General features: G+C 38.0%; 1 pseudogene; it reads left to right on the top strand.

The window, feature by feature from the left end:
- The window catches only part of LOC127660319 (threonine aspartase 1-like), a 45,046-nt pseudogene extending 25,387 nt beyond the window's left edge, over window positions 1-19,659 (top strand).
- The last annotated feature ends 526 nt before the right edge of the window (window positions 19,660-20,185 follow it).

The following is a 20,185-nucleotide window of genomic DNA, read 5'->3' as shown; positions in this document are numbered from 1 at the left end:
AAATAGAAATGTTTCATTTCTTGAGACCAGAGCATGAATGCTGTGATGCTAATATAGGCCCTAATAAACATGCAAAAAAAAATTATAAAAGAAATAAAATATATATAAACGTCCTCTCACTTTCAACTTCAAGACATAAACTGAACAAGTTTCACAGACATGTGACTAACAGAAATGGAATGGCCCTAGCCCTCACCCTGCGATCCAACAGGTCCCAGACATGCTCAATGGGATTGAGATCCGGGCTCTTCGCTGGCCATGGCAGAACACTGATATTCCTGTCTTGCAGGTAATCACACACAGAATGAGCAGTATGGCTGGTGGCATTGTCATGCTGGAGGGTCATGTCTGGATGAGCCTGCAGGAAGGGTACCACATGATGGAGGAGGATGTATTCCCTGTAACGCACAGCGTTGAGATTGCCTGCAATGACTCAGTCCGATGATGCTGTGACACACCGCCCCAGACCCTGACGGATACTCCACCTGCAAATCGATCCTGCTCCAGAGTACTCGTCACAGTGAAATGCTCATTCCTTCGAACGACAAATAAGAGTCTGACCATCACCCCTAACAAAACCATGACTCGTCAGTGAGTAGTTTAGTGTATTTTTTACCAGTCCTGTCTGGTCCAGCGAAGGTGGGTTTGTGCCCATAGGTGATTTTGTAGATGTCTGGTAAGGACCTGCCTTACAACTGATCTACAAGCACTCAGTCCAGCCTCTCTGTCTATTGCGGACAGTCTGAGCACTGATGGAGGGATTGTGCATTCCTGGTGGATCTCAAGCAGTTTATATGTGTTTATATGTTAATATGTGTGATATTTGGATGTACTGATCCTGTGTAGGTGTTGTTACACATGATCTGCCACTGCGAAGACGATCAGCTGTCTTTCCTGTCTTCCTGTAACGCTGTCTTAGGCGTCTCATAGTACGGACATTGCAATTTTATTGTCCTGGCCACATCTGCAGTCCTCATGCCTCCATGCAAGGCACGTTCACGCAGATGTGCAGGGACCCTGGGCATCTTTCTTTTGGTGTTTTTCAGAGTCAGTAGAAAGGTCTCGTTAGTGTCCTAAGTTTTTATAACTGTGATTTTAATTGCCTACCTAAATTGTTTTTTTTTACTTTGGCAAGTTCACAAAGTTCTCTCTTGCACTGTCAAACAAACAAGTGATGGCCTGTGCTGAAGCATTGTACCAATCAGAAATTAGCATAATTAATTCTGATACAAGTAATGGCCAGCATCGTCCAATCACTGCCAACCATGTTAAAATAAATACACAGTATATACAGTATAAAGTCTGAGTCTAAGTACTGATTACCATTGTACCATATCTGCCAATGATGTTGAGTGGTTCAAGCATCATCTGCTACCTGAAACTAAACTTTTGATTGGAAGTTTGGATTAAATGCACTTCATAGGAAAGCTATAGGATGCTCCCTTTCTCGCTATTTAGTGAATGACTTAACATCCAGTGTGCTGTCTGTCTGCACTGGTCTCAGAACAGTCGAAATGTACCTCCTAACTCATATAAAGCCTATGAAAGCAACATTTTTCAGCTTTTTCAGATTCTTAATTCATAGTGAATATTGGATTTAAAAGGGAAATAGAGTCCTATAGTCCTCTTATATAATCATTGTGTTTAACTTCATGCCTTTTGCGATAAATCGCTCAGATTTTTATAATGGCATATCGGATAAAACTCGGATGAGACTCTTAAATCTTTTGACTTAAACAGGTTTCAATGTAAAAACTTAATAAGGTTTCTTACCAGATGCAGTTTTCTTGGTGTTTCTCCCAAAAACAAACTCTACTGAGATTGGTGGCATGTTGTTTTGTTAAAAGTTTAGCTCTTTACTGACAGCCTAGAGTGTCCTGAACTGAGATCAGTCAGTTTAAATTAAATGTATTAAATTATGCATAGCGTAGAGCGAAGACACAATACAACGTCTGCAGGTTCGCACAAGGTTAAATCTTAAAAATATGCAAAAATATGTGTATGGCTTCAGAGAACTTGGAATACAGTGCATTAGTACTACTTTTATCGGGGTTTTATAGTTTCTTTTTGATGGAAATAATTATTCTGAAAATTCTGTGAATAAGTAGTAACGATAATCACTGAGAAATTCAGTTCTGTGTCAAAACTGTCTGATTTCTCCTAACATTCTTGAAACTGTTTATGCAATCAAAATAGAAACCAAAAAATGTCAAATGTCTTGCAGTTGAATAAGATATGTTATGTTTTAGTGTATTTTTTGTCATGCAATATGTAATTTTTGGTAAAATACTGATAAAGATTTGTGGAATGCTGGTTTCACAATGCATGTCTGCACTGTTACAGGCTCTGGGGAGCACCTGATTCGCACCTTTTTGGCCAAAGAATGCTCAACCGCCATGCAGGCTGAAAATGCACACCAGGCCGTACTGGAGGCTATACAAAAAAAGTTCCTCAGTGAGTCTCTCCCTCTCCTTCTCCCTGTTTTAATGTTTCTCTCTCTCTTTCAGGCTAACATCACTTCACCACAGTATGCAAAGAAGAGTAACCCTCAGCTGAATCTAAACAACAAAATCATTAACAACTTGGTTGACTGGAAATGAGCTCTTCAAAAATTTCAACAGCCACAACTTTTTTAAAGTTTGTTTGGATTTGGGGATCAATAACATTCTTTTGAATGGGCTCCACAAGCTTTTAGTTAAATTATATTTCTATGGCCACAGTTATTTTCAGATGTCATAAATACTTTGTTGACAGTATATTTGAAGATGTAGCTCTTCTTTCATGTTCAGAGGCTTTGCTCGTGTGGTTCTCTTTCTAGACTCATGAAATTGGGTGACCGCTTGGATTTCATGATTGTAGCACACATTGTACATGTGGGAATATTTGCTGGTTTTGGCCTGTGACCTTTATAGTTTTGTTGCACGGAAATCTGACACATTATTGGGAGATATTTAGGGTTTAGTATCTTATTTTGTTTATTTTCTTGTGTTTATATTAAATGCTGAAATGCTTGGTTAGTGAACATTAGGGCAAAACATATATAAATAAATGTCCAAAACATAACAGATTGGGACATTTTATTATAAACATGGTTTCCACAGCCATGTAAAACTGGAATAAATGACAGAATTTTAAAATTGGGATTTCCAGGCCTGTGAAAGAAATGGAAATCAATAAAATCTTAAAAGTCATGGAAAAGTTATGAAAATTTGTATAGTACTGAATAGTGAAAACAATTTCTCCTCTGAAATATTTAATCTGCCAGAAATGGCAAGAGGTTGAGCTTTTTACCTGAGACATTTGGATTAATATGATATTTTTTTAACAATAGTAAATTATGATTGCTATTATGATTAAGACTAGAAGGGTCATGGAAATTGCAATCATAAAAATGTGTGGGAACCCTGAATAAATCAATAAGCCACGAGACACCATTTGTAACAGTGATTTTACCACTTGTAAAGGGTGTTTTTAGTCATGACACAAAGCAGAGTTTTTAATGGCATCAACAACAATAGAATAAAAGACACCAATGTTCAATAAACCATATTTATTATTATTATTAATATATTATATAATTAATTTGTGCACTGTGGCAGGGGGCATTATCCTGCTGATAGAGACCACTGCCATCATGGAATACCATTGCCATGAAGGGGTGTACCTGGTCTGCAATGATATTTAGGTAGGTGGCACATGTCAAATTGTTGTCCACATGAATGGCCGGACCCAGGGTTTCCCAGCAGAACACTGGGAATCACTTCCCCAGGTATATGTACACAGCTGTCCATGTGATGTAAAAAAACCCGGGACTCATTGGACTAGACAACCCCTTCCACTGCTCCAAGGTCCAGTTCCGAACGGTCAGAGATCATAGGCACTCTGACCGGTCTGCGCTACGCAGCCCCTTATGCAGCAGGATGCGATGGATTGTGTGTTGTGACACATTCTTCAAGTAACCATCATTAACATTTTCTGTGGCTCACGCATCGATGAGCCTTGGGTGCCCAACACCCTGTAGCCGGTTTGTCCCTACTTGGACCACTGTTGGTAGGTACTCACCACTGGTGACCAGGAGCATCCCACAAGCCTTGCCATTTCAGAGATTCTCTTATCCAGTCGTCTGGCCAGAACAATATGGACCTTGTAAGAGTCACTCAGGTCTTTCTTCCTGCCCATTTCTCCTGCATTCCACATATTGAGTATAAGAACTGATTGTTCACTTACTATCCAATCTAACCAGACATTGACATGTGGCCTTGTTAGGAGATGATCAATGTCATTCGCTTCACCTATGAGTGGTCATAATGTTTTGGCTCTTTGGTGTAAATGTGTGGCCACAGATGTGCATATATTGTCATTTTACAAATGGCTTCAAACATGGCACATCCAATCAGAATTTAGAGTCAGAATGTTGTTTTATAATAATAATTATTTTATAGTAAGTACAGTTGATGAAACTATGGAGATGATTAGACAAAATGGAAAGAAAAGAGCAAAAGCCTTTTAATGGAATATTGGATAAAACTATGTTTTAAGATGCCTTTTGAAGTGTGCATTTAAGGCCATATTCTTTGTGAAGGCTGTCCAGGATTTCACTAAAGCGTTTTAAATGAGAGGTGTCATAAAAAGAGACTGGTACTCTGTAAACAAGCTGAATACAACATGATGTGCTAAATCAATATGGCTTTAATGAAACAGCACCTAAATTTCTCTCCTATGGACTGATGTTATTTGTGGTTTAAACCTAGTCTGTGTCCAACATTACTTTGGTTTTGAGATAAAATCTTTTAAATGGCTTAAAGCCTGTCATGCTGCTCAAAAACTGTTTTCAGTTTTTTTTCCCTTTGGGAAAGTATGAGTATTGGCTTTTTTTTTTCTGTCTGCATGCTTTCTTAACAGAGTTACTTTATCAGAGCTCCATGTGGGGTTACACAAATAACTTATTCCATCATTTACCTATTAAAGAGCGAAAAGTGGCTTTGCTCCCAATTTTTCTCATTTGGTTAATAAAACAAAATCTTAGGAAAGAATAATTGTTTTCAGTCATTTAGGTTGGCATGGGAAAGTACAAATATGTATGGCTTTTCCGCTCATTACATTAACTTCTCAGAATAGAGCATAACTAATAAATTATTCACAATATTGCTGCATTTTATTAGATATCTCCACTGATGAACTTTTCATGAATATTTCAGATTTGAATGGACGTTAATATGCACATAATGCATTTGACTTGTTTGTGTGTTTAAGGCTCGCCGTTCCTGGCTGGCGAGGACTGTGTTCTGGGTGGAGTCATTGTTCTGAGGTGCTGCACATGTGAAGACCAGAGGTCTGAAGACATCCAGGTTCTGCTGGGTATGTGCTCCTCAGACTTGCGGCAGCGTAAAACACTATCTGAGCTTTTATTCTGTTTTCTCACTTGGTTTGATAAATTGCTTCATATATGAGTTTGATTCTGGCCCCTCTGCCCTTTCCCCTGCTGGTCTCTTATCACATCTGAACCGTTGCATGTTTGCATCATCAATGTGTGTCTTAGTCTGATCATAGTCCAGTCTTAGCCCGATTTTAGTCTGATCATAGTCCAGTCTTAGCCCGATTTTAGTCTGATCATAGTCCATCCTTAGTCTGATCATTGTCTAGTCTTTGTCTGATCATAGTCCAGTTTTAGTCCAATCTTAGTCTGATTTTGGTCTGATCATAGTCCAGTCTTAGTCTTATCTTGCTCTGATCATGGTCCACTCTTAGTCTAATCTTAATCCTATTTTATTCATATCTTAGTCTGATCAAAGTCTTGTCTTAGTTTGATCATAGTCCAGTCTTAGTCTGATTTTACTCTGATCATAGCACAATTTTCGTCTGATCATTGTCCAATCTTAGTCCGATTTTAGTCTGATCATAGTCCAATTTTAGTCCGATCTTGGTCTTATTATAGTACAGTCTTAGTCTGATTTTAGTCTGATCGTAATCTAGTCATAGTCTGATCATTGTCCAATATTAGTCCGATCTTACTCTGATCAAAGCCCAAACTTAGTCCAATCTTGGTCTGATAATCTTGGTTGGTTTTGGTCTGATCATAGTCCAGATTTAGTCTGATTTTACAACACAAAATGCTGGCCCTACTGTTAAAATGTTGTACTATGTATCATAGTAAACTTTGTAACTAATACCAAGTTATTTCAGATTTAATGTTGTCTCTAAAACTGTAGTAACTATGGTATTTTGTTGGAATCTGTGATTATTATGGGACATTTTGTAAGGAATGTTATTAGGCTTTAGAGTAATAAATTGCGGAATCTTGTGAGATACAATGGATGATAACTGGCAGTTGTAGATTGAGGAAAAACTCAATTTAAAAATTTAAAAAAGACTCTTGCCCCCATTTATTTTGAGTAAAACTGAAATAAACAACCTTTTTGACCACATAATTATGTAAGCGTTCGTTTATTTGTGATTTCAGATTGTGTTTGTTTAGAAAAACTTGTTGCTCTTTATTCTGTTCTACCTCATTTAGTTTGTATGCATGTTTTTGCTAATTATGCATGAATGAGACATATTTCATATCTGTAGTTACTGAAAAATCTGTATGATATATGGGCTGACTTTGTTAACAATTTCTGAGGCTGATGGTTTATAGCAGTAGTTCCAAACCTGGGGTCCACACCCTCCCTAAGGTGGGCACCAGAGTTTCAGGGGAGTCACAGAACCTCATGCGCTTTGAGTTTTAAAATGTGCGATACCAGTTAAGACGGCATGTCAGCTTCCTTGTCTAACTCAAACTGATAAACCAAAAAAAACTGTGCAAAGACATTGACACCCTGGCACCTTTAGCAAAACTTCATGAAATATCACTCTACCAACCAAAGGCTCTTTGCACAACTGCATGAGGATGAAGCGCATCAAACATACTCTGCTTCTAACGGAGGTGCTTCTAACGGAGGTCGCTGACTGTCATGTGGCTAAGTGCTTGTGAGTTTTTTTTCTCTTGGATCTTAAAAATGTATGAAATTTCGGCAAAATAATAACCACGCACTGCAAGACTGCAAAAACCTCTTAAAACTGCATACCTTTTTGACATGTTAACTTTATAATGAGACTATGAAACAGCTGCAGGGCTCTGCGCCAGGGTGGACGGTATACCAGTATAAATGTGTTAACTGCTATAAATGTTAAAGGATCCTGTCTATTGGGGTTATGCAAAATCTCACCACATGGCAACGAACGCACAATCAAAAAATACATCATAATCATCATATTATTTGAATCAGTCATTATACTTTTGCATTGAGGGAGCGCAGACTTTCTTGTAGGGGGGGAAGGTTGGGAACCACTGTTTTATAGCATTTGGTATGCTAATTTTTGTAACATAGTCTTCTCTTTAAAATTAGAGCCTGTTTACATTTATGTGAATATCCAACCCAGAATTCCAAAAACATACAAATGTAGCATGTTAAGTTAGTGCCTCCGCACTGCTCTGAGGCAGGGTGTTACTGCAAAGTTTTGCCTGTTTACTGGACATTGTTTGTGGCCAACTGGACAAATGTCTACAGTGCGATCCATAAGTCTGAGATCACATTGAAAATCAGGAATTATTTTTCATTTAAACCTGGAAAACATTTTAAACAAAGAAATGTAATGATGTAAAATGAATTGTTTAATATTCTTATTTGTGATGTTGAACAAGTTAACTACTTTATACACTGTCTCGCCAAAAAAAAAACAGTCGCCATTTGGATTTAAATAAGCAGACACTTAAGAGCCTATGATTGAATCATTATTGCAGGGATTAATATGTTTCAGCTGGCAACAATTCTTTTAACTTATCTGTTGCTGTGCGTAGCTTTTCATTTATTAAACAACCATGTCAGAAGACGTATCCCGTGGTTATGGAAAAGATGTTCCTGTTTTACAGAAGGGGAAAATAATTGGCCTGCAGCAAGCAAAGAAAACAACTAAGGAGATTGCTGAAATCACTGGAATTGGGTTAAGAATTGTCCAACACATTATTAAAACATTGAATGATCGTGATCGGAGATCACAAAAAATTGACAGTAGAACACACGGCTATGTTTAATAGTAAAAGTAAGAGCATTTCCACCTTCACAATATGAAGAGAACTTACAGGATTGGGACTAAACAGCTGTGTGGCCACAAGAATGCCAACTACTTCAATAAAAACTACTTCAATTTCAGTTTGCTAGGGAGTATAAAGATTGGACTGTGGAGAAATGGAAAATGTGGTCTGATGAGTCCAGCTTTACACTATACCAAAGCGATGGGCATGTCAGGGTTAGAAGGGAAGCACATGAAGCGATGCACCTGTCACGCAGAGTGCTAATGTTATGATCTGGGGTCACTTCGGTTGAACAGGTCTAGACTAAGCAACGATATGTGGCAGTATAATTAAGTCAGCTGACTACCTGAATGTATTGAATAACAGGTTATCCCATCTATGGATTTTTTCTTCCCTGACGGCACGGGCATATTCCAAGACGACAATGCCAAGATTCATCGGGCTCAAATTGTGAAAGAGTGGCACAGGGAGCATGAGGAATCATTTTCACACATTTATTTCCCACCACAGAGTCCTGACCTTAACCCCATTTAAGGTTTTGGGATGTGCTGGACAAGCTTGACGGAGTGGTTCGACTCTTCCGTCATCAATAGAAGATCTCGGCCAAAAATAAATGCAACTCTGGATTGAAATAAATGTTGTGATAAGGTTTTCTAAACAATGCCACGATGAATGCGCACCATAATCAAAGCTAAAATAGGTCCAACAAAATATTAGAATATGCATTTTTTTGTTTTTGGCCAGGCAGTGTACAAAATGTCAGATTTGCTTGCTTTCATTGAAGCACACTAGATGCTCTTTGAAACCTTCTAATATATTAGAATATATCTGATGGAATAACATGGATTTTACATAAAGGACAAGGCCTTAAATAAACTTGCGGAGTCCATGCCAGCATTAAAGTACAATGGGGACTTAACAAATACTAAGAAATAATGAAAGCATCTAGTTGATCCATTTAGATTTTTCAGCATTTCTCAAAAATGTTATGCTGATTTTACAATTTGTAATTAAAAAAAAAAAATGTTTTGCATTAAAGTCAATAAAAGCATTTCCACCTTTCAGACTTTTGGATCCCACTGTATATCCGCTGAAAGGGACCACCAATAGATGCTCTCTGACCCTTAAGATTTACCATGGTAGCAATAGTTTCTGCCGAAATACCAAAAATACAGGTATGGATACTAGAAAAATTTAAAATAATGGTCACCTGTAGGATATGATTTTTGCGGAACATTTGAGTATTTAAAAAAGCAACCTGGAGTTAAGTGTCTTGCTCAAGGACACAATGGTGGTGGCTGTGGGGATTGAACCAGCGACCTTCTGATTACCAGTTATGTGCTTTAGCCCACTACGCCACCTCCACTCCGAAATGAATTCCTTTCTGATGCCTCCCTTGCATTCTTGTCTAAAGATGCTGACTATTTTTCCAGGCGTCTTTGTTTAAAAGTTCAGGGATAAACATGGCAGCTCACTGCTCTCACAAATGGCAGAATAAACAGGTCTCAAAGTGTGGTCTGGCCTCAGAAAATAGAGGCATTGTTGTGATTAGGCAACTGGGCCGAAATTCAATGAATGAACAGTCGCTTCACATTCAAAACTGATATTAATTGTGCTGCACAGTTTTGAAAAACACACTTTTCCGATATCAATCTATGTCTGTTGTGTTGATCATTAGAGAAGCATGCCAGCGTTCATCTCAACTGAGTCACACCCTTCCCTTTCACGTTCCTGCAGCTCAACTGGTAGAGCATTGCGGTAGCAATGTCAAGGTACCCAGGGAACACACAAAATGAACAAATGTATACCAGGCACTGTAAGGGCGTACTCACACTAGGCCTGGTTGCCTTTTACTGTGCCCAAGTACGATTGTCCCCCCACCCCACTCCCCCACTGGCCTGCACTCACACTGCACTTAACATTCCGGGCCTGAGCATGCTTATGTCATTACGATATGACTTTTTGTTTTGAAGAAAACAGGAAGAAAAGAGGTCTCGCAAGAGCACAATGGTATCCATCATTCTAACATTACTTTGTGGCTTATTTGGAGTCGTTTGGGGTGCGGTGACACACAACCCTATCACATGCCCAATTGTGGACAGCATCGTATCACTGGAATTTATCCATTAATATGTTGATCTATCAGATTTACTGTCAGATACTGAACCCGCAGTTTTTCAGCTTGTCACATCATCGCTCAATGGATCTTTGGTAAACATTTTAATTATCAACTTGTTTCTTCCATAAACCTATCGATTTGCTTCAGAAGACATTCATCGATCGACTGGAGTCGCATGGATTATTTTTATGCTGCCTAAATGTGACTTTTGGACCTTCAAAGTGCTGGCACCCATGTACTTCCATTATAAAGATCTGACAGAGCTTTATCTTCTTCTAAAAATCTTCATTTGTGTTCTTCTGAAGAAAAACAGTCATACACATCTGGGATGGCAACAGGGTAAGTGAATAATGAGCAAATTTTCATTTTTGGGTGAACTATTTCTTTAACTTGTATTAATCCCAAAATATTCCTTTGAAGAGACACGTTATGAGTTTTGTAATCAACACTAAATTAACTAAATGTTTTTATTTACTTTTATTAGAGTATTATTTTTATTAGAGTATTTTTTATTATTTGTGTATTATTTTAAGTATATAGTTAGTTATTGGATTGCCTTAATGCGCTTGCATCAAGTTCTAAATGAATCCTTAATAAAATTGTTAGGGAACCGGAATCATTAAGACAAATCTGAACCACAATCATTAAATGCCTTACTATTTTCATCCCTGTTTATTAGTGTTATTACAAAGATTAGTATTATTAAAGAGGCTCAAGGCAAGGCATGAGGACTTACTTGTGCCAATAAAATTGTTAAGACATGGCAAGCCACCCCTTCCCCATCTAACATATAGCTATTCAAAGATTCAGAGTCACTGTTGAACTAAAGATAATTAGTCCACAGGTTTCTGTTATATAATTGAAACAATAATCTCATAGAATGAAGCTGAACAAAAAGAGATGTGTTGACGAATTATACCTTTGACTGAACATTACGGGTGTGAGTGCATCTCTTTTCTGACAACTTCAAGGAATGAGAATGGCATAAAGACACAAACTTATTCCTGTACCATTCCAGAAACATTCCTCACATTCCTGTGTGTGTGTGTGTGTGTGTGTGTGTGTGTGTGTGAGAGAGAGAGAGAGAGAGAGAGAGAGAGAGAGAGAGAGAGAGAGAGAGAGATGAAAGCACAGAGCTGATTAGTAGCTCAGCGAGATAAAGAAAACAGTACAGAGCTCTCGGAGTGAGTGCCATTTTAACTGTTTCTATTCAAGCCAGTAGCTCGGAGCATGGCAGGAGGTGTGCATTGACCCGTTTTAGAATAGTCCTTTGTTGAATTTTTGCTCTGAACATGGGCTCTAGTCAGTTCTTGCAGGAGCCAATGTACTCTTTGTCCACTCTATTGTCAGTAAGGGTTTAGGTTGGCTGGAAGCAGAGGCTTGCTGTTGCTTCAAGCTCTTTGGCTCTTACGCCTGGCATTGATGAATCTCTTCCACTAACGAGCCTTCTTGCTTTCAAACTCCTCAACCTTTTCTGTGTGTATCTCTGTTTACCTAGTTGCTATGTTGGGCTGTATGTTGCAGTAAGGGTCTGTATAGGGGCCCTTCATGTGTAGAGCATGTTTGAAGAGCCAAAGAAATTTTACTTCTAATGGTCTTTTGATGGTAATAAAAACACTTTCTTTGGCACGGACAAAGGTGCTAAGACATTAAACTCCCAGAAAACACTTCATATCCTCGCTTCAGGTAATGTCTTTGAAAGGAGAATGAAGGTGCGGTGGTAATTTCCTGCTGACAGTACTTATTCAGAGGCAAATGATTTTAATGCTAAACCTGCCGTGACTGCTAATAGCATTGCTCATCAAGATATCTTGTTAATCGCTTGGTTTCTATTTCCAGTGCAGCAAGCTGGGTAGCTCCGCCCAGAGTTATATCTGATTGGTGCAAACTTGTTGCATCGAATTTAGTTAGGATGAAGTGTTACTCTTGTGTTCATCATCAGGGATCACATTCATCCATCCATGCATCCATCCAAAAGTATTAACTAGTTTGCATTTACATCCATATTTGCATGTCCGTACATCCATCCATCCATCCATCCATCCATCCAAGCATCCATCCAAAAGTATTAAATAGTTTGCATGTCCATCCATCTTTGCATGTCCGTACATACATCCATCCATCCATCCATCCAAGCATCCATCCAAAAGTATGGATAAAAGGCTCATTATTTGAAACAGCCTTAACATTCTCTAAACTATAAGTGCAATTTTTGCAACTGTTTTATGGGACATCAACTTTATTGCATGTCTGCAAAATTTAGTAACCGACAAAAAAACGTTTAATTCATACTTAAAAACCTAGTTATTGTGTCAGTAAATTGGCCACCAAAATGAAAAGCTTGTTTGTCATAGTGTGAGCCATACTAGTTAAAATGTTTAGATGTTTTTTCACCATGGCAGTCAACCCTGGAAATGTTTGTTATATCCAAATACAATTTTTGTTCTACCTTTTTGTTGACACTGACTGCTTACTGTACTATACAAGAATGTCAGTTTGGTCTGGCTGAATGCTATTGTGCATCACACTGAGCTTTTTAGATACCGATTTCAACTGGGAAAAGTCATTACTGTACAATACTGTAGTACACAGAAAACGATATTCACATTTGTATGTATACAGTACATTTATGTTTGTAGCAATGTGTTAGATGTAAACAGAAAATTCACATTTGCATGTCTATTTTTACACATTTCTTACATGTAAAGTAAGATTAATGTAAAGAAAATTGCCACAAAATGATACCTATGCAACCAAAAAAAACATAACAATGAAAAAAAGCTGTGGTAGTTCTGTAAAAAAACAATAAATTGTACCTCACAGAACATAAAACTACAAGTTCCCATCTTCTTGGTGGACATCCTGTCGCTCTTGTTGGTTTGGCCAGATATTTAGAAGACATCACAGACATTCCATGTCATAGATATTTATGGAATATAAATGTATGTCTGACAGATGTTGATAACTGAATGGATCGTTTTCCATGTGATGGCTCACACGATGTAAGAATGTTTAGAAGTTGTGAAGAGTTTGACAATTTCACTGAGAATCAACTCATCATATTTGATCAGCTAGCCATGTGCATTTAGTTATTGAAGACAGTTGTACTTACTCTTTTGCAAACATGCCAATTGAAAAAATTCAAATCTGGTGTGAACAAGAAACTATTTGTTCAGAGATTTGAACTTATTGTTTTGAAAAAGATTATTCTCAATCGAGAATTGAGCCAAAGCAATTGAGAAAAACTGTAATATGAGCAGAAGAAGAAATCGTTCCTATCCTGCACACATATTTGCTTATATAAGTAGGGTGACTAAACGTTAAGGGGTGTGTCCTGACAATTTTCTAAACAATGTAATTATGTCCCTGTTTCAGCTAGTAGGCTCACTGATTTTTTTCTACTTACATTTTATGTACTCATTCTCCTTCTCGTTATTGTCTTTGGAATAGTTTGCAGAGAAGAGAAGAAATTTGTATGCGTCGCATGTTGATTTGACGATATTTTCATTGTAGTCTTTCAACAAATCCGCTGAAATGTATCTGGTTACAATGGCAATGACGTCATGTGCTTGGCGCGCACTCTTTGGCCCTGTCCCAATACCCCCACTTGTGGCTTTGGTCTTGCTTACTTACCCACTTGTCTTATGTATATCCGGTGTTTGGCCACTAGTGTGCAAGTAGATGTGAAGACTGTGAGTGTGTGGATGACTTTTGATTGCACGTTGGTGCTTGTTGCGACAGCTGTTTTTGTATTTTCACCCAGCTGGAAACGGATTGATTTTGGTAGCAGTGACTGTTATGTCCTACTAAATATAATAAATAACTACTAACCCTAACCCATCTTTTCTTTTATTAATACACAACTGTGTATTTTAGTGTATTGTGCTGTAGAAAATATGTAAGTACATTTTTTTACATTTTTTTTATTGTGTGAAAATATAATTAGTTTTACTCATTTTGATTTTCAATACTTTGCACATAAAAAAAAAAAAAATTTAACTGTAAAATTGTGTTATCCATAACTAAAGTAAAATATGAAATACAAGCAATTTCTTTCTAGTTTGTTTCTCAATACACTGTATAAAACTCAATTTAAAAAATAAAAACTTTAAACCTGTGCGATCCATTCATAGCTACTAATACATACCATTTAAATTAAATGCTTTGGGTTGTTATTTATATAAGATGACCAAAGACTGCTTTACACAACTTATCAGTATGTGGTTTCATACAACAAATAAAAAGCATTAAAACATATAGTTTAAATACATAAATATGAGGAAAAGAACCTGTGGTTGTAATTGATAAATGTTTAATTTTAAAACAGCATTTACTAGACTGCAGATCGAATGCCACACTGGCTGATGAATGACCAGCAGTATAAGGGAAGAACAAACAAAATAATATTACTGGGCGAGAAGGGTAACAAAGAGGTATATAAATATACACAAATAATATTTTGTTATTATGATGCTGATATGAAGTCTTCCTAAACACGTTATATAATGTTGAATACTTTCATTTATACTAAAATAAATAAATGCTTCACTTTTCACTATCTGATTACAATAACTTATGTTGAAAAGCATCCCTTGACGGCATCATAGCAAAAATACACCGATTGCTCAGGTAGGAGGGGTGCGGCTCCTGATTGTGATGAACTCTGGGATACACTTAGCCTGAAAGACCGCTCCGATGAGCTATTCGCACTAGTGTGGATTTATTGTGGGTGAAGTGCACTGAGCTTTGGCATGTTTTAGAGATCGGACAGTCTTGAACACTTCCTGATGCGTGCACGTGCAATCAAGTGGCCAAGATCGCAAGTGTTGGTACTGGAACAGGAGCTCAGTCTTCCTGTCAGTCAGCGCAAGTAGAAATGCACCAATAAAAATTTGTTTTCAACAATGAGCTAAAAGAAGCTGATCCATTTCTTCGTGCAACATGTGAATACTGTAAGTAAGCGAGTATTTTTGAGCACGGACATAACATTGTCACATTCAGACAGCTACACTGCACTTTTTACATAGTACTCAAGCACTTATATGTTGAGATGTGGGCCTTGTATTTAGAATTTTAGGTTACACTGTTTTGAATTTTGCATTAAAATGTGCAAGTAATTTCATAATTACACAGGCAATATGACACGATATGGATAGAATAGGATACATGGATTTTGTACATTAAAAAAAGGAAAAATGTGGTTATATCGTGAAAAAACTCAATTTAAGATAAAATATACATTTTCACAAACTATATAGCCTATACATTTAAGTGCAGAAGTTTGCATAACCCTTTTGTTTTTATAAGTTTCCACACCCCTTTCAGAATTTATACTAATAGCCTATAAGAGATAAAAGATTATTTTTTTATGTAGTTCTGCCCTTCAAATCAAACAGCTGGTTCAAACAGCAGGGTGACACAGCTCACTTTTCTCTTTTTCCATTTAGTGTTTTGAAAAAAGGTCCTGCACTTGAAAACCCTGTGGCTGTGAACAAAATCGAATGTGAAAACCACAGCTAAAGCATGGCCATTGTCATTGACCTGTTTTTACACTGCGGACCCAGTTCTAATATGAACGTGCTGGTTTTCAGCTCTTTAACACATCATACACAAGATTTTTTCTTAACACAGCAATAAAGAAATAATTTTAATGGCATATTTGTGGTCATGTGTCTCAAATATAGCACTTTTCTGATTATGTACAGCTGCTTAAATGTTTGGCTGGGCAAATAACCCTGCTCACTCTGTTGTCTGATGTCCATCTCAGACTAATCTCAGAATCTCTGGTTTGGCACAGAGAATTGAGTCTTATCTGCTTTCTTCTTGTGTTAAGACCTTTAAATTATTTCCAGCAGTGGTCATCCCCACCACATGTGAACCATCTTAGATAAAACACCATTTCGTAGATTAAATGTGTTTAACTTCAAAACACTGCTTGTTATCATTTAACTGAAGTATCAGTCCGTTTTATGTCTGATGGTTTGGGATGAATTGTATGGCAGCTTTTTATTTTTTTTATCCATTTTCTCCCAATTTGGAATGCCTAATTCCCACTACTTAGTAGCTCCTTGTGGTAGTGCGGTTACTCACCTCAATCTGGGTGGTGTAGGACAAGTCTCAATTGCCTCTGAGATGGTCAGTGTGCGCACCTTATCATGTGGCTCACTGTGAATGAAACCACGGAGACTCACAGCACGGGAGGGTCACACTACTCTTCGCGATCCACTCACAACTTACCACACGCCCCATTGTGAGCGAGAGCCCCTAATCACAACCACGAGGAGGTTACCCCATGTGACTCTACCCTCCCTAGCAACAGGGCCAATTTGGTTGCTTAGGAGACCTGGCTGGATTCACTCAGCACGCCCTGGATTTGATCTTGCGACTCCATGGGTGCTTGTCAGCGTCAAACTCGCTGAGCTACCCAGGCCCCTTCCAATTGTATCTCAGCTTTGAAGATTTTGAAGGTTTAGTGAACTGACAAAACAGAAAATCAATCATTCACTTAGTCACTATATTAGTAATCTGCCTCGGCCTGTGCTAGGAGGTCACATGGAGTGTGGGTGTGAGGTATGGATCAATTGATAGCATAACAGACACACAGGATCTGTTCACTGACTGTCACCATGTGTCTCCTGCTGCGGACCAATTCTAGGGACAAGTGGCCTGGGCCAATCCACGATCGCACCTTCGCTGCCATTTTGTTCCACTTGCTTGCATGCACATTCAGACAGGGAGCTGTGTGATTGTTTTTGCTCCCCGAAGGGGTCGCTGATCATAGCCTGTCAGAGAGAATGGCCAGGAGTGTGTTGTAGGCAGGCAGTAGCTGCCTTTGATTCCAGTAAATACACTGCACTCCCAACATTCAACAGCTGTGTGTTTCCCCTCCATACTCCAAAGCAGTGTTTCCCAATGCCGGTGCTGGAGTACCCCCAACATTGCACACTTTGGATGTCTACCTTATTTAACACACCCAATTCACATTATGAAGCATACACTAAAGCCCCGATATACTTCCGGAGTAATTCTTATTCGCTTACTCTCCAATGAACTTTTTTATTTCCATATTTTTTCTAGTATTATTTTATATAACCTCAAAACTATAGTTTTGAGGTTATATAAAATAATACTAGAAAAAATATGAGAGAGAGAGAGAGAGAGAGATTGACCTGTAGAAAGAGAGAGAGATTGACCTGTAGAAAATGTGTTAATATGTTAAAGGTGCAGTAAGTAACAATTTCCATGTAATATTCAATCTTTTTTTTACAATGTGTGAATGGCTTGTAACGCTACTTAAAAAATGTGTCCTTCTCGAACTTCCTAGGTTACCTATTAAAGCCTGTAGACTGATTTTCATGCAAAGGGAGCGGGTCGCTTTGTCCGGGAAAACCCAAAATATGTGACATTTGCGCACGCTCCCGAGAGCCTTAACTCAGTGCGTCTCTTCCGCTATTCAACAGCAACAACAAACTGCAAAACTAGGTAACATTATCTTAGAGATGGAATCCAGCAAACATCCGGCTCCCGGCACGACACCGACTCCTACACAAACCAAAGCCAAAAAAACATTTATCTAATTAATCCCATCTGGCTAAGTGGGAACGTGATCGTTGTTGAGCGAAAACTAGAGTGAACATTTGCAGGGCGTTTGATTCCTGGAGGGACCTTAGTTCAGTTTTGGGGATCAAAACCAACCCTGAATTGGCATTCTTCTTATTGGACAGGTAAGCTTACATAACTGCAAATAATGTGAAATATAGTGCCATAAGGATTGATCTGTGTAATTCTAGCTAAACTATAATATCACATAAAATAAATGCTAGACAATGTTCAGGATAATGCAAAAAGACACATTCGTTAGTGTAACGTAACTTGGTTTTACAGTAAATATATACATTCTATTATTATAAAACAATAGCTCATCGATATATCAAAATGACAGTTGTGATGGAATCAAAATATTTATAAAGTACAGTCTATTTTATAAACAGGTACTGTCATTATCCACCAAATTTAGCTAACAGCTATAGATAAAGCTGGCTAGCTAGCTAGCTAACGCCAACATAGGCTATTGTATAAATGCAGTCAATGTATCATGCAAATAAAAGTGATTACTTCAAAATACAGTCTCGCAGTCAGATCTATATCCACACTTTGTTTTAGCCCTGTTCCAGCACTGGATGGATATAATATACAGTCTCAAATTTTGCAGCAAAACAATCATAACTGTGTAATTTTAATTATCTGTCTGCATGATGTCAGTGAATCACCTTCAGTTTCTTTGTATGTTACGTCATTGTTTTGGTCGATGCTCCTTATGGAGTGTGTGCACGAGCAACAGGTAGGCTGCAGTTCACTTAATGGCCACAGGTGTCTTTAATAACAAGGATATTTGAATCTTACATTCTGCACCTTTTAATATGCAGAAAATAATATGTTTTGAGTGAAATATTTGAATTTGATTTGGAAGTTTGAGGCTTGTACAAATGGTGTCACTCAAGCACAAAAAAGTCAACCATGAAAGCATCAACAGTAACAACAAACAGTACTACAATATCCAATAAAACATTGGAAGATACAATTTATAAACTCAAAGCATGCACAGTCATAAAAAAGCCTGTTTAAAAAGGTGAGTTTTAAGATGAGATTTAAAAGTATGAATACTTTCACTGTCATGAATGTCCAGAGGAAGGGAGTTCCATAATGAGGGGTAGTGTAACTAAAAGCTCTAGAACCCATAGTGTTCAGACGGATACGTGGTATGACAAGAAGAGTTGATAAGGAAGATCTGACGGTACGAATAGGTGTATAGGTATGAAAAAGATCAGAGACTTATGAGGGAGTAAGATTATTTAAGGCCTGGTATGTAAGAAGCAATATTTTGAAATCAATTCAGTACTTAACCGGAAGCCAGTCCAAATGTATAAGAACACGTGAAATGTGTTCAATAGAGGGGGTTCTAGAAATGATAGTCCTGGACCAGCTGAAGTTTATGGAGAAGTTTGGAAGGAAGACCAGAGAGGAGAGCATTGCAGTAATCAGTGTGTGATGTAACTCGATGAATAAGAATGGCAGTGCTGTTCAATGTGAGAGAGGGACGAAGACGGTTACTGTTATGTAAATTAAAGTATGCAGAACGAGTTATGTTATTAATATGGGTTTCAAAGGATAAGGTGCTATCAAGGACGACACCCAGAAAATTGTTTCATGAAATGGGTCTTAGCAATCAAGAAAAACTGTAACTCTCTCTCTCTCTCTCTCTCTCTCTCTCTCTCTCTCTGTCTCTCTCTGTCTCTGTCTCTGTCTCTCTGTCTCTGTCTCTCTCTCTGTTTACCAGACTCACATATCCAGACTTCCTCCTGGGGCAGTTGCGGGACAATCACTGGCAATTGAAGGTGGAGTTTGTCGCCTGGGGGCTTCAAGTGACTGAACCAGTGTGATATCATCCTCTATTTCTGCATCTTCATGGCAAAAGCTTGACATTCTCATTATATAGCACAGTTATCAAGGGGAAAGAGGTTGCAATATGTCTTCTCTTTCATCTCTGTCTTTGTCTCTCTTTCTAGCACACATATACACACATTCATTATTTTCATAGTGATATTAATTCTAATTAAATTATTTATTCAGTCCTTATATAAAACCACCTTTTATTTTTTTACCCATTTCATGCTGCAACTGTCACTTGGGAGTGGGACAGTGTTGGCAGGGTTATTTGCCTAAGGCCTCTGCCAAGTGCACTTCAGGACAGCGGTGCTCTGGTTTTCCTGGGCTTCCAAGAAACCTTTTAGCTTTTAGTACGTACTGGACAAGACTTGATGCTCCATTTCTATTCCTCTCTTTGGAACAATATGCAACATCCTGACCTTTGTAAATAAGCTATGGGTTGTTGAAACAGGGTGGCCATTGATATTAACGGCTTATTGTTTATTTTTTCTTCAATACTTGAGGTTTAATATTACTTTTACTATTTTGTTTTTACATGTAGCTAA

This window comes from Xyrauchen texanus, chromosome 20, assembly GCF_025860055.1.
Source record: "Xyrauchen texanus isolate HMW12.3.18 chromosome 20, RBS_HiC_50CHRs, whole genome shotgun sequence".
NCBI classification, from domain to species: Eukaryota; Metazoa; Chordata; class Actinopteri; order Cypriniformes; family Catostomidae; genus Xyrauchen; species Xyrauchen texanus.
The sequence above is the reverse complement of the archived record's forward strand: the minus strand, read 5'-3'. Positions and strand labels throughout refer to the sequence as shown.